Raw genomic sequence first — 14,071 nt, 5'->3', positions numbered from 1 at the left:
GTTAAGTTTGAGTGAATACTGAGGAGAAATGATTCAGTTTTAAAGAGCTGGGATAATAAAAGAGGATGGCTTTCAATACGTCTCCACCTAACAGTTACTCAGAATTTGTGGAGCACATTTCAGCCTGTGCTTAGGGATTTTCCCAGTAAGTTCTAACACCATTAAGCATCACTATTGCAACAGGAGATTTGGGTCTGGTTGTTTGTCTTTTCCATGTGCCCATGACCACCATCAGTGATTTCTGTAGCAGAATTTCTGCTTTCTCTCCTGATGAGACCTGACATTCTCATCTGCAGGCTGGGGGCTTTGCTGCAGATCCCTTGGCTCTTCCAGGGCTCTGGAAACACTGATAAAGTAACTCCAGTGACAGGATTAAGGGCTGGGACTTGCAAAGAAATTTCTCTGGGCTGAAAGGAGCCGGAGGATAAAATTAATGAGCAAAAAGTATGGGAGGTGAAAGCCAGTTTGGTCTTTGGGAGAGTGACTGAGACTGGGTCAGTGATGGGAGTCACAGCCTTTGTCCCTCCTGTCCCATTGCCCTGCTCAGTTCAGGTGCAAATCCTTCCCTGAGCACGGGGCAGGACCTGCACTGGGAGCACCCTGACAGCTCTTCCAGCTCCCCAGATTCCCTGCCGGGAAAGCTGAGCTGCAGACAGACCAGTTCTCTTCTCTTGGCTAAGCACTTTCATCTGGTCAAACTTCTTCAGATTCAATTTGCCCCTGTGTTCCCAACAGCCCAAAAGCCATCACATTTCTGCAAGTTTCCCTAGGATTCAAAGGATGGTCCCCAATCCCCACTGTCCACCTCATTTTTGGACTCCAGCACCCCTAAACAGAGCAACCTGGTCTAGTGGAAGTGGGGTCCCTGCCCATGGCTGGAGCTGGATGATCTCAAAGGTCCCATCCAACAAAAACCATTCCATGATTTCACAGCTTTAAAAGGCAAATGCATAAACCCAGCACAATAAAACAACCCCCACGTGTAACATTAATCAGAAAGTTTGTAAAATGAATTCCCAATATTTAATATGGTCTTAAGAAATTAAAACAGGAGAGAAAATCAAACCCAACAGCTGGACAGCAAGGCTTTCACCCAGACCATAGAATCACATCCACCTCATTGTTTTCTGTTTTTTCATGAAGAAAAACTTTTATAAATCTTTTTATTTTGCTTTTTAATTTTATATTTCCACTGTGCAGCACAATACATCACCATCATTTCAATCTGAACATTCCTTTCCATAGTATGAGACAGACTTTTCAGAAGTTTAGATTAACTGCCAAAAACTTCCCTGCCCTGGTAGCCAGACAGAAAATCAGGCAGGGAAAACTCTGCAAAGGTGATGTAACACCTTTGTAAAGCCTTAAAGTTTTGAGTGAGGGAGTTTAGCTCCCAAATGAATCTAAGTGTGTTCACCTTCTCCCAGCCAGCTTCTCCTTTTTAAGCCAATTTGAGCCTCGCTGGTAAGTGCAGACACAGTCATGCAGAAAATCTCAGTGCACCAGGAGCTGACACGGAGCAAGTGCCTCTGTTTTTCCATGAGGATGGAGAATTTCACCCTCCCGCTCCCAGAACCCACCCAGCAAAGCAGGGGTAATAAAATACCTCTTGAATCTTCCTTTGTGCTTTGCTCCCCACTGCAGGCTAATATTACCAGACATTTTAAAAGAAACTGGAGACCAGTGGGGGTGGGGAGGAAGGTGACAAAGGCTTTGGTGCAAAGAAAACAAGTGTGGGGACAGCAAATGACCAGTGGGAAGGGTCCAGCTCTCATCAGGTCACAGACAGGAGCACAAGAAGAGTTGTGCTTGGGAGGGTTAAAACCTGTGAGTGGATTTAGTCTGGTTTGGGAGGTGAGGATGGGGGCAACATTTATAGGACTCCAGGAGCCAAGAGGAAACCCCAAATCTGCTTTCCTGCCCTGCCTGTCAATCTGGGCTCTGTGAGGATGTCCAGCACCCAGCCAGCTCCTGCTCCATTCATTCATTGGGTCGGGTGGATGTCATGGAGACATTTCTGACATTACTGCGCCCGACAACGCAGGCAGACTTTGAGGCAGGCATGCTCCAATCCCAAAGGATTCCCTAACAGGATCCCTGCCCCTCCAGACATTTCTGACATTACTGCACAGGACAATGCAGGCAGACCTTGAGGCAGGCATGCTCCAATCCCAAAGGATTCCCTAACAGCATCCCTGCCCATTGACCTGGCAGCCACAGCCACCAGGGCGATGCTGGAGCGCGGGGTCACGGCAAACTCGTGTGCGAGAGGACTTCTTAATTCAGGGAGGAAGCAGACTTACCTTAGAGACTCTGCCAGAGCTTAGATCCTGCTGTGAGCAGCCTCCATGAAATAAATACGCTGTTCAAAGCCAGCTGGGCTCTCCTGACTTTTGTTGCCGTCCTGTCAAAACTCGGCGAAGTTGCGTTGTCCGGTGCCGTGTGCGAGCGCAAGGCAGCGAGCTTTGACAGCAAGGCAAACTGGTCAGAGCAGCCAGATTCTGCTGGGTTTATATAGCTGAGCTGCAAATCCTGATCCTTGGCTCGTTCCACTGTAATAGGACGCCTGAAGGCATTTTTTTTTTCAGTTTTGCTTTAAAGGAACAGCCTCTCTCTCTCTCCGTCTCTGGCGCGCACACGCTCACACACTCACGCTGTCATCCCCAGGCACACACACACACACACACACACACACACAAAAAGAATTTGCATGCAATTTATGGCTAAAGAAGGAAACCCCCTGAACCATTCAAAAAGAAAGTCAGCTCAGGGCAAATGACTCAGAAAGCAGAATATTTTCCCTACAGCATCAGCGGAGTGCATTATCAGGAGTTTTAATCCCCTCACCCCCGTTATTTGAATGTTGTGAAATAGTAGCAAACTTACATGAAATCAGGGGAATCACAAGCAGGGTTTAAATTCTAGAGACTCCTACAGAAATTAATGAGTTTAATGTTGGTGTAAAAAGACCCCACTCCACTGGAATCAACTGCAAAAATCAGATTTACAAACAGAGGATCTGGCATATTCCCATTTTTTCAAGCTGTCATCTCTTTCTCATCCTTTTTGCCCTCCTGCTCTGAAGAGCTGCAGGCAGAAGTGTGGGGAATTAATGAGAAAAGTGAGCAGAGTCGTTGCCTGAGTCTTTGTAAAAAAAACCAAAAACACAAACAAAAAAAAAACCCAAACTAAAACAGGAGAGATAAAAGCCCAAAGAGGACAGCACAGGAGGGATTCCCTTTCTTCTCAGATCAGATAAAAAGAGATTACGTGTCTCTGTGTGTGTGTACAGATAACCCAAGCACTTCTGTGAGGCTCAGGGCTTCCCTGCTTCCCAACCCGGAGCTATCAGTGACACACAGAGCGCTCAGCTGGGACCTTTCCAGGGCTCTTTGTTGTCTCTGAGTACCCTGGAACCTGAGGCTTGTGGCAAAAAAAAGAGATCACAGTTAAAGAATTCTCATTAGCACGGATTTCCCTCCCCAACACTAAAATCCTGTACCCCAGCCCGCCGTGCTCGGGGTTTCTGTTTCCCCTGGGCTCTGCTCTTGGGGAGGTGGTGGCAGAGGAGGAAGGAGGAAGATTATTCTTGAACTTTCAGCTCTGTCTTCCAGGATAAAAGATGAAATCACTCTTCTGTTGGATGGTTTAGAAAGCAAGACTTACCCAAACACGTCTGAGGGCCACGAAACACAAACCTCTGCTCCTGGGATCCTCCTCAGGGGCAAAGATACTCCTAAGGATAAAAACAGATTGCCTGGGAATTTTGGGTGATATTCCTCTCTGAACACATCTCCTCCCAGCTGGCCTTTCCTTGGCTCCACGGGCACATCACTTTGTGAGGGAGGGCTGTGAATCTGTCTCAGACAGGCTCAGGCTGGAGCTCAGGGCAAGGTTCTTCCCCCAGAGGGTGCTGGCACTGCCCAGGCTCCCCAGGGAATGGGCACGGCCCCGAGGCTGCCAGAGCTCCAGGAGCCTTTGGACAGCGCTGCCAGGGATGCCCAGGGTGGGGTTGGTGGGGGTCTGGGCAGGGACAGGGGCTGGGTTGGGGGATCCCTGTGGGTCCTTTCCAGCTCAGGATATTCCATGGTTGTGTTCAGGATTTTTTCCTTTTTCCTCCTCCACAGCACTACCAATCCTACACATGTAGGAAAGGATGGGGGAATCCCTGGCCCTGAAATTCTGACTGTTTTAGGAGACCATAAAATGCAGAGCTTTTTTGCTCACTGAACTACTTAAATTTTTCTTGCTGTGGCTTTTCTGTATAACATTGACCCCCTGTGTGCCTCCTCTTATGTCTGGTTATATCACTGAGCTCACCCCAAGCTCCCCATGCACAGCATAAATTTTAGTCTTTTCCAAATATCAACTCCCATTTCCAATTTCTGCATTAATTTTGTGAAATGCTGTGTTTCCTAACAGTCATGCCCTCAGAGAAGAAATGAGCCTGTGATGAAGAAAGGGTCAGAAATGTGACTTAATTCCTGCTAAAGGCATTGGACCCTCCTTGAGCCCTGATTTCTTAGAGGAACATCTTGTTCTGGGCATCTCCACCAGCCCCAAAGGCAGTGGGGTTGTTGAACACAGTCATCAGCAGGTCTCCAATTTTTGTGAGCAATTCTCAGAACCTTTTCCAGCTGGTCCTGCAGCCAGCCTGGGCCAGCTCTGCTTCAGTTCAGGGTGTGAAATGACCCTGAGCTTGTTGGATGCTTCCCTTTGGAGCTGGACTCAATCCCGGTGTGTCACCTCCAGCCCAGAATATTCTGTGATTTGAGGATGATTTCTAATTCAATGAAGTGTGTGCTCAAGGCCAAAACCTTGCATGGGAGATGTAACAATTTTTCCAATAAAATCAGGATGGGACTCTGGAAATGACAGTTCTCCTTACAATGGACAATTTCCTGTCTCTTATTTCAGTAGTTCTTTCACAAAACACTTCATTTCCCTGTCCATACACACAAATCAACACAAGATAAAGTCAATCTGAGGGAAGAAACTCGTGGGATTTATTTTGGGAGCATTTGCTAATGCCATTTTTTCCACCAACAGCTGCTGAATCAAAAGTTAAACTAATTTTTTCTCCAATAATTCACCACCCACTTACCTGACTTAAAATAAAAAAAATGCCACAAGAGATAAGTTCCAGGTAAGAGTTCAGGCTTGTTCTTGTTTTATCTTTTCTGGGCTCACCCATCCTTAATCACACTCTGTGGCAAACACTGAACTGTCGGCTGAGTCAGAAGCAAATGATAACATGAAAGAACAGGGAAAACGTATTTTAATCAGAAAATTAGCTGCAGGTTGTGATCTCTAATGAGCAGGACCAGCACTGGATTCTGTGCCCTGGGGTGCCCTCTTTCATTGGATGAATGTGGATAGAAATTGATTTATTTTTTATTTTTAATGAAAGGAACAGGGAGGAATTAAATGAACCCTGAGCTGAATATGCTGGAGTTTGTTGCTGTGGTTTTATGGGCTTGCAAGTCACTGTTTAGATGAAATTCAAAGATCTGTGGAAAGTCATAAATTATAAACAAATCTAGGAATAGATTTGATATTTATGAAAGCCTAAAAGAGACCAGCTAATTGTTTGGGGAAATATTACTGAAATGCAAAAAACCTCCTCATTATTACCTTGCCAAAATTGTTACAACACAGGTAATTAGATTTTGTTCCCATTTAATACCTGTGCTGGTTCACCCAGCCCTAGGAAAAATCTGCTTTGTAGCAGCATATTTGAGAGTGAAATCTGCCCTGAATGTGAATTAACAGCACCTCAGAGGAGCCTGAGAGTCTTTTGCCATGCCCAGAGTGCAGCCAGTTCCAGGAACACCCAGATGGGAATGCAGTGACCCACTGGAATGCCACATCTGAAACATAAATGACAAGATTTGAATAGTTTTAGAGGCATTCCGTGCTTGTGGCTGGAAGGAAATGTATTCATCGGAGAAAACTCATGTTAGAATAGAATCACAGAATATCCTGGGTGGGAAGGGACCCACAAAGATCACCCAGGGCAGCTCCTGGCCCTGCACAGACACCCCAACAGTCCCACCCTGGGCATCCCTGGAGCTCCTGGAGCTCAGCAGCCTCAGGATGTGAGCACAGAGCAGAGCAGGGCAGGGGGCAGCAGCCAGGGAGCAGCCCCAGGTGAGCCCCAGGGAATCCATCCTGCTGAAAACTCCTTTAGCTGCAAGGGAGGAGGAAAAATCAAGGTTTAAAGAGATTCTGATATCACAGGGCTGATCCTTAAGGAGACCTTGAGGTCCTTTCTGTGCTCCAGTCTGAAGATTGATGTTTTTAGGACAATTTCTTTGACTCTTTTTCACTGAGTCTCCTTTCCCTAAATTTCCTGTCTTTTCTGACCATGTTCACAAGGTTTTCCTGGCACAGGACCAAGATCAAAATGCTTTTGTCTTTCCACCTGCATTGCCTTCATTCCCTTGCAGCTGTAGCCAAACACAGCTCAGTTAATTGTGGTTGATGCTGAGCAATATTCCAGCAATCCTGCTGAACCTCTGGCTCTTGGGTTACCACCTTATCTGCCACTTTTCTGTTGGTTTCCCAGGAATTTGCTGAAAACCATTTGCTGCTTCTTCTTTGACAATTGTTTGCAAGCAAACTGATTTTTATGAGAGCATTGCCTTACAACCACTCAACACAACTAAACAAGACACTTCAGGTTACTTCCCCAGAAAACATCTCAATTATTGCTTTAAATATCTATTTACAATAATTCACATTATTTCTACACTAAAATTCTCCCTTCCCTGATGTGATGACTCAAAAGGGCTTCTAAACACTGCAGACTTTTGGCCACTTTTCTAGTGAAAACACTCATTTATATAATTATAATTTATATAATTATATACTGATAAAGGTTTCCCAAATACTGTGAGTAGTGGTCAGAGTACCATGCTGAAGACAGCATTCATTTGGGGAGGGATTGATCCTGACAATTGCAACCTGTGTTAAAAGATGCCCAGAGGTTTGGGATCAGAGAATGCAGAAGCTCATTCCTAACCCTGGGGAAGCCTGAGCTAAATAAAATGCAGAAATTGAATTCCTGAAATTAAAGGAAGTCTGAGCTAAATAAAATGCAGAAATTTAATTTAATTCCTGCACAAGTAAAAATCTGTAGAGGCAATGCCCCATAATATTCACTGATATGTTAAATATCACACCGAACACTAAAAAAAGCACAAAGAAAAAATACTCGACAATTTTGGAATTTTTGAGAGATGATCTCCAAAAAGGAGAAGGAAATTTCCTCTCCTGTTTGTATTTCTTGTTTGTATCAGAGCATTTCCCAAGGGCTGCATTTGTGAATGAAGAAATAGGAAGCAGCTGCTGGGGACAGATCCACAGGGGCTGTGGGTTGGGACAGACACCCCTCAGCCTCTGCAAGGAGCTGACAGGGTCCTGGCTGGGTCTGCCAGCCTGGGAAGCCACAGGATTGATGACAAACAATAGGAATTGAGCAATGTTTAATAAAGTCATTTCCAGCTCTCTGGTCACATCAGTGTCCCAAAGCTGTGGGACACCTGAGAGTGGGACCTGACCTCGATCCTCTCTTCCCCTGATCCATAAAATAAAAGTCCTTTGGAAGAGAGGCATCAGCACACTGATAAACACCAGACAAAAAAATATGTGTTGCTAGTGAAATCACAAACATTTACAAAGATAATCTCTGGGCAAAACTCCCTCGAGGAAAATCAAAATAAAAAGAAAAAACAGACAATGACGACTGTGCTGGTACATAAATATTTTCCATGCACGCTGCTGGTGTCAGACTTGGTGAGACAGAGGGACTTCTTTGGCTTTTATCATATTTGCAGCAGATTTATTAGAAGTTTATGTGACAGACTATGGCTTTGGCTATGCACCAAGGTATGAAAAGTGACAAAGAAGAGAACATCAAACCCCTGAGGACTGAGGGAGAAAGTGAAGCTCAATCTGTGGGCTGGTGTAAAGTTTATCAGCTCGTTAGCATCAATCCAAGAGGGTTTAATCCAGAGATGGCACAGGGAAAACAACTCAGCTGCTGAAAAGGTTTTATCCTGTGCCACAGCAATTTGTACCCTCTGAGGGTTTGGCTTCATAAAAATGCTCAAGTGCTTCTACACATCCCAAAATACTTACATGCACTTTACTGCAATCATGTTTTTAAAGTTGTTGGTGTCAAAATTGCAGCTAATCATGTTAAACACACCCCTGAATGTCTGGCAGGCACAGTTTCCCTACTGAAGCTTAAGCAAGGAAAACAGCAAGGCAGAAATCTGTAGTTCTTATCCATTGCAGAGGAAACATGCTCCAATCTGATGAAAACCAGCATGTGCCCCACAGGGAAGAGGAGTCCTGCTGCTAGGGAAGGGCAGAGAGTGGATAAATCTACAGCACAAACAGAGGTGAGCACACCTGAGCATCCAATTGATAGAAAAACTGATGGGAATCCACAGAATCCCAGAGTGGGTTGGGCTGGGAGGGACCTTAAAGTTCATTTCATTTCATTTCATTTCATTTCATTTCATTTCATTTCATTTCATTTCATTTCATTTCATTATTTCCCTGCTGTCCACCAGGCCAGAGCTCCATCCAGCCTGGTCCCTCCCAGCCCAAACCAATCTGGGATCCCATGGCTTCTACTCAATTCACTCCAATAAGAGCAGAAGTGACCTGTCTGTCTGTCTGTCTGTGCTTTGAGTCAAAAGAAAACTCTCCCCCAGAAGAAAGCCATCTGTGCAATGCTGAGAATCTCTAGGTGTGGCTGAGAAGACAAAAAAAAAAATCCCCAAATAACTGAAAACCTGCTTGTGTTGGCCTTGGACACTGAAGTCTCTGGCCTTCAAAGCATATCCTAAAAAAATTGTTTTAAAGTATGAAACCATGGTCATAGATTAGGGAAAAAGGGATATTTAACCTCCCCATGCAGCAGATAAAGCCATCAGGGGAAGTCAGGAATTGGCTCTGCAGTTCTCAGCCTCTGCAGGCAGCAGGAGGTGAAGGGGTCCCAGAAGGAGAGAGGAGGAGGCAGCAGAGCTGTCTGAGCACTGCACTGGCACAGGAGTTTTCTGTGAAACTTGGAACTGGTCTGCAATTTTCCAAGGAAGAACTAAACTTTGGATGTAAAACCTCATGCTCAAGAGCAAAATCCCAGGAGCAGGGGCAGGGGGTTGGTTGGAGCAATAGATCCATATAATTAAAACATAATTTTGGCTTCCTCAATTACCAACAAGGAGGTTTTTATGGCTAAATTTTCCTAATTTTTCCTGACTGATGGATAACAGCACAAAACACATGGTCAGGGAAAAGCAGACTTGTGGGAATTTCCACTGGATTTCCCAGCTTTATCTTGATTTTGACTGGAGAGTTTAAAGTAGTTTCTCTCCTTGGTAGTTTCTTATCTGAATTTTCCCCTGCTTATCTGGAATATCACATCCAAATTGCTGAATATTGCCAAGATCCAGCTCATGATCATCCTCCTCTCCCTGGCAGTGAGGTGCTTTAGTCCTGGATGCTAAAAACTTTAAATTTTCTGTGCTGAAGGGCACAGACCTGCAAGAAAATGCTCTATTTGACCTGGGACCATGGAAAAAAAGCTTCCAAAACTGAAAGATAGCACTGGGTGTGTAGTTTGGGTGTGTAGTTTGATTAGAAGTGTGTAATATCACTGGGTGGAAGACTTCAAGGTTTTAGAATATAGCAATAGATATGGGGCAAGATGGGGGTTTTGGGGTGGAGGCTGATCCTTCTTGACCTTCTTCCTGACCTTCTTCTTCCTTCTTCTTGACCTTCTTCCTTCTTCTCCATAGGTTTAGATGGTATTTTGTAACTGGACAGAAAAGTCCACATTGCACACTTGGAGTGATTGGTTATTGGGTTAAAAGTGAAAATAATTTAGGTGCCATTTCTTAATTGGATAGTTTAGCCTTAAAAGACCTTTTAACATGAGTTAGTTAGCCATTTTGTAGCTTGTTCACAGAATTCACAGAATCCTTGCGTTGGAAGAGACCTTCAAGGGCATTGAGCCCAACCCAGCCCCAACACCTCAACTCAGCCCTGGCACCCAGTGCCACATCCAGGCTTTGTTAAACACCCCCAGGGATGGGGACTCCACACCTCCCTGGGCAGCCATTCCACAACTTTATCACTTTTTCTGTAAAGAACTTTTTCCTGATATCCAGCCTGAATTTCCCTTGGCACAGCTGGAGGCTGTGAGCTCTGGTTCTGTCAGTGCTGCTGGAGACAGAGCCCAGCCCAGCTGAGCACAGGCACCTTTCAGGAGCTATGAGAGGGATGGGGGCAGCCCTGAGTCTCCTTTTCTCCAGGCTGAGCACCCCCAGCTCCCTCAGGGGTTCCTCTCAGGGTTTGTGTTCCCAGCCCCTCTCCAGCCTCGCTGTCCCCTCTGGATGTGCTCAGTGTCCCAAAGTCCTTCCTTGTTGGTAAAATGCTGTAGACTCACCACTTGTAATATAGATAAGAAATAATAAACACCTAAGCCTGAACAGGAAATATTGTCTTGAGAGTTTCAACCCCTCTTGACAGAGGTAGAAGAAAGGAGCCAAACCAGCAGCGAGGGGAGCTGACTGAAGCTCCTTCTGCCCTCCCCTCTCTGCTCACAGCCTGTCATAGTTCAGACAGTCCCAACACAAAGCACCTCTCCATGTTCAGCAGGCTCCAAACTGTTTTTATTCTAGCCTGCATTCTTTTTATACATTCTCACAAACTCATCAGTTTGCACTTTACTCACTGCTCAGGAAAGACAAACAGAGTGCTCATTGGAACAGGCAGTTGCAGATTTCTCTGATTTCTCCTTCTTTCTTTCTTGGTTTCTGTGTCAATGACCTTGGTAGGAAATTCTTCCAGGGGTGAACGTGGATCCTCTGATCAAACTTCTCTCTGGCTCTCAGAAATTGCTGTCAAACCTGTTGCCCAGCAGCTGAGGTCACCAATCCATGGCAGAGGGAGCCCCTCTCTTTCCTTGCCTTTTCCCCCAGCGTTTCCGGAAGGAGCCTGGACACCTCTGCTCATATCCTGCATTTGGCTTCTTCTGGGAGCAAAGGGAAACCTCAAAGCAGATGGGATTCAGCTTACTTACATTCTCTATAGCTAGCTCAGGTTTTATTGAACACAGCTGTAATCCCAGACTGCGGGTGCGTGAGTGAGCTCACTGCTGACGTCACTGCTGGGCCTTTGGAAATCCAGCCCAGCAAGAATTTTGAGGGGGAAGGAAAAAAAAAAAAAAGAATGAGACAGAGGATTTGTCATGAATTTGTCATGAATTGAGCAAAAAAAGGAAGTTGTAACCGAGCCCAGAACAATCCTTTTGTTCTTCACATCCAGCTTAGACTGAGAGCAGAGTCCATCAAATAGCACAGAAAAAGAAAAATATACACCAGGCTAAACCAGGATAAGGCTTGATTGACTTCTCCTTATACCAGCTGCCTTCCCTGCATTCTCCAAACCCAGCAGCACCCTGTGACCTCCTCACAAATTTAGGGCTCTCTCAACAAAAACAGCACAAGAGCAAATTTAGTTTAAACTTTTTTTCTTGCTCATAACCACCTTTCTCAGCCCACATTTAAGTTTATCTTTGTTTCAGAGCCAGAAAATAAAGCAAACCTCCAGGAGAGAATAATCCAAATCACTGCACATTAAAACAAGGTTGATTTTATGACAGTGCAACAATAGACATCATGTAAGCTGCTTTTATTCTGAATACAATCCTTTTATCCCCACATTGTTTGAGTGCCAGTGGTGTGATAGAATTGTTCAAATACTCCTCCTAAACTTCATTTACAGCATGGAAGTTGACTGAGTGCACGAGTTCTGTCACAAAAGAACTGACATTTCCTTTTTTTCATTTCCCTGCTGATATTACACATCAATAATTTAACAATACCTTTGTTTCCAAAATGACCAAGAGAGAGCAGAAAAGTCTTGTTGTTGTAAAGGGGTAAAATCAAGGGGTTTTTAGTCCTAAACAAAATGTGGATCTGTCCTGGGGTGACTTTATGATGCTGAACTGTATCTCCATTCATCTATTTAGCCCAGAAAAAGTATTTAACACAAAAAAGAAAAATTCCTGCTGCTGTGAATAAGATGTCAAATTTAATTTTTCCTCTCCAGAACAGCCCTGATTTGTGAGAGTGCAGTTTAGTTTTTTCATCTAAAATAATTTTTAAGACAAATGTCTGCATATGAGGGTTTTAGTACTGCTGTTGTTTTAAACTGCATTTATTCTGGCAAGGGCAGCACCTCCCACAAGGCTGAGACTGATGTCTGGAGAACAGAGAGAAGTCAGAACCTCCATAGGTATCAAATTCCAAATATTTTATTTCTCTCCTAAAAGCTTTTTACAGAGCCCGTTGTGCAAGGAGCTTTAGAAGCTCTTGTGAAACAGCCAGGGCTTCACAATCCCAAAATGGTCCTGTCCAAGATTGCTCATTACAGTTAGGAAGTGATTCCATTCTGTAAAGCCAACAAAAGATACTCCCATGTCATGAATTCCAGTCAATTATAGCCAAATTCGGCCCCTGGCTTCCTACTGGAGTTTTCCACAACCTCAGCGTGGCAACAGAAAAGTTTGTATCTCACTATGTGTTGCTAAATAAAAATAAACTACAAAGAAAAGGAGCAGTGGGGTGGGAATTCAGCACATCAGGAGTCTGGGATTTCAAACTGGCTTTTGGCCAAGGTTCAGGAGCACTTGGGGACTTCACACATATTGCTCTGATAGCATTGTGACTTCTGGTTTTATTTTAGTTTAGTTTCCTTTTCCCCTCCCTGTTCTCTCTACACGAGCCGAGCCTGCTCCCAATTTGCTGTGCAATGCAGTGACCCAGGGTGCAGACACATCCCTTGGAACAGAGTCCCCACTCCCAGTGCTGCTGGGGACACTGGTGCCTCTGGCTTCAGGGACCAGCCCTGGCAGGGACAAAGCCCAGCAGAGCCTCTACAGAGGGCTGGGGGAAGTGAGTGAGGACACATTTTCCACACTATAGCCAGAGGCCCATCTTACGGGAAATTTCAGTCAGTAAAAGCAAAATGTTACTGGAATGTTGCCTTCTTTGGGTTAGCATGGAGTTTTTTAAGATTATTGAATTTGGAGAACCAGGTGTGAAAAATCCATCCTGATCCCAACTGGTCTGGCTGGGATGTTGGAGGTGGTGTGGACTCTGCTCCTGCCTGGCCCAGTTACCTGCAGACAAATCCCTGTTCCCATTCAATCATCCACAGGTGCTCCCCTGCCTGCCCAACCCAAAGCAAGCCAGGAGGAAAATATTTGGCAATTACAATGATATTGTGTGCTGAAAGAACTGCAGATGGGGTTGGGGGCTTTGTTATTAAAGGGAAGGCACCATCCGCCTCTTTAGGAGCCCACCTCTGGAATCTGGACATTATAAAGAAGTGAGATAGAACATCTCAGAGCCTTGGAGCAGCCACAATGGAATACATTTTCCTCTGGAACAGAGGATGCTCAGCCCCACTGAGTGACCATAGGACCTGTTCGGTCAAATCCCTCTTCCAAATCATCCTGCAGACAAATCCCTGTTCCCAATCAATCATCCACAGGTGCTCCCCTGCCTGCCCAACCCAAAGCAAGCCAGGAGGAAAATATTTGGCAATTACAAGGATATTGTGTGCTCAAAGAACTACCAAGTGGGCTTGGGGGCTTCCTTTTTAAAGGGAAGGCACCATCCTCCTCTTTAGGAGCTGGAGCATCTCAGAGCCTTGGAGCAGCCACAATGGAATAAATTTTCCTCTGGAGCAGAGGATGCTCAGCCCCACCGAGGGACCACAGGACCTGTTCAGTCCCTGCTCTTCCCTCAGGTGGGGCAGCACAGGGAGGATCCCCCAGAGCCAGAGGGGATCTTCCCTGCCTGTGCCCCCTCCCATCCCTGCTCCCCACCTCCAGGCAGGGCTGCCAGGGGCAGATTAACCCTTGCTGCACCCACTGTGCCTCTAGCACAGAGCCAGCAGTGTGAGTGCAACATTACTCACTCCAACACTCCCATCCAGGAGCTTTAATAAAGGTTTTCAAAGAGTCAGTAGTGTGAGCAGGTACAAG

The 14,071-nt window shown here is 45.3% G+C and overlaps 1 protein-coding gene across 4 annotated transcripts in view; it reads right to left on the bottom strand.

Annotated features, from left to right (window-relative positions):
- The window catches only part of TNC (tenascin C), a 76,149-nt gene extending 73,506 nt beyond the window's left edge, over positions 1-2,643 (bottom strand). Inside the window, exon 1 of one of the 4 annotated variants that reach the window (XM_050981126.1) lies at positions 2,304-2,643. The gene's annotated coding sequence lies outside the window, so the exon portion shown is untranslated. The remainder of the gene's footprint in view (positions 1-2,303) is intronic. The other 3 variants (XM_050981127.1, XM_050981128.1, XM_050981129.1) reach the window with 3 other exon arrangements.
- Positions 2,644-14,071: the final 11,428 nt, after the last annotated feature.

This window comes from Serinus canaria, chromosome 17, assembly GCF_022539315.1.
Source record: "Serinus canaria isolate serCan28SL12 chromosome 17, serCan2020, whole genome shotgun sequence".
In the NCBI taxonomy this organism is placed as follows: Eukaryota; Metazoa; Chordata; class Aves; order Passeriformes; family Fringillidae; genus Serinus; species Serinus canaria.
The sequence above is the reverse complement of the archived record's forward strand: the minus strand, read 5'-3'. Positions and strand labels throughout refer to the sequence as shown.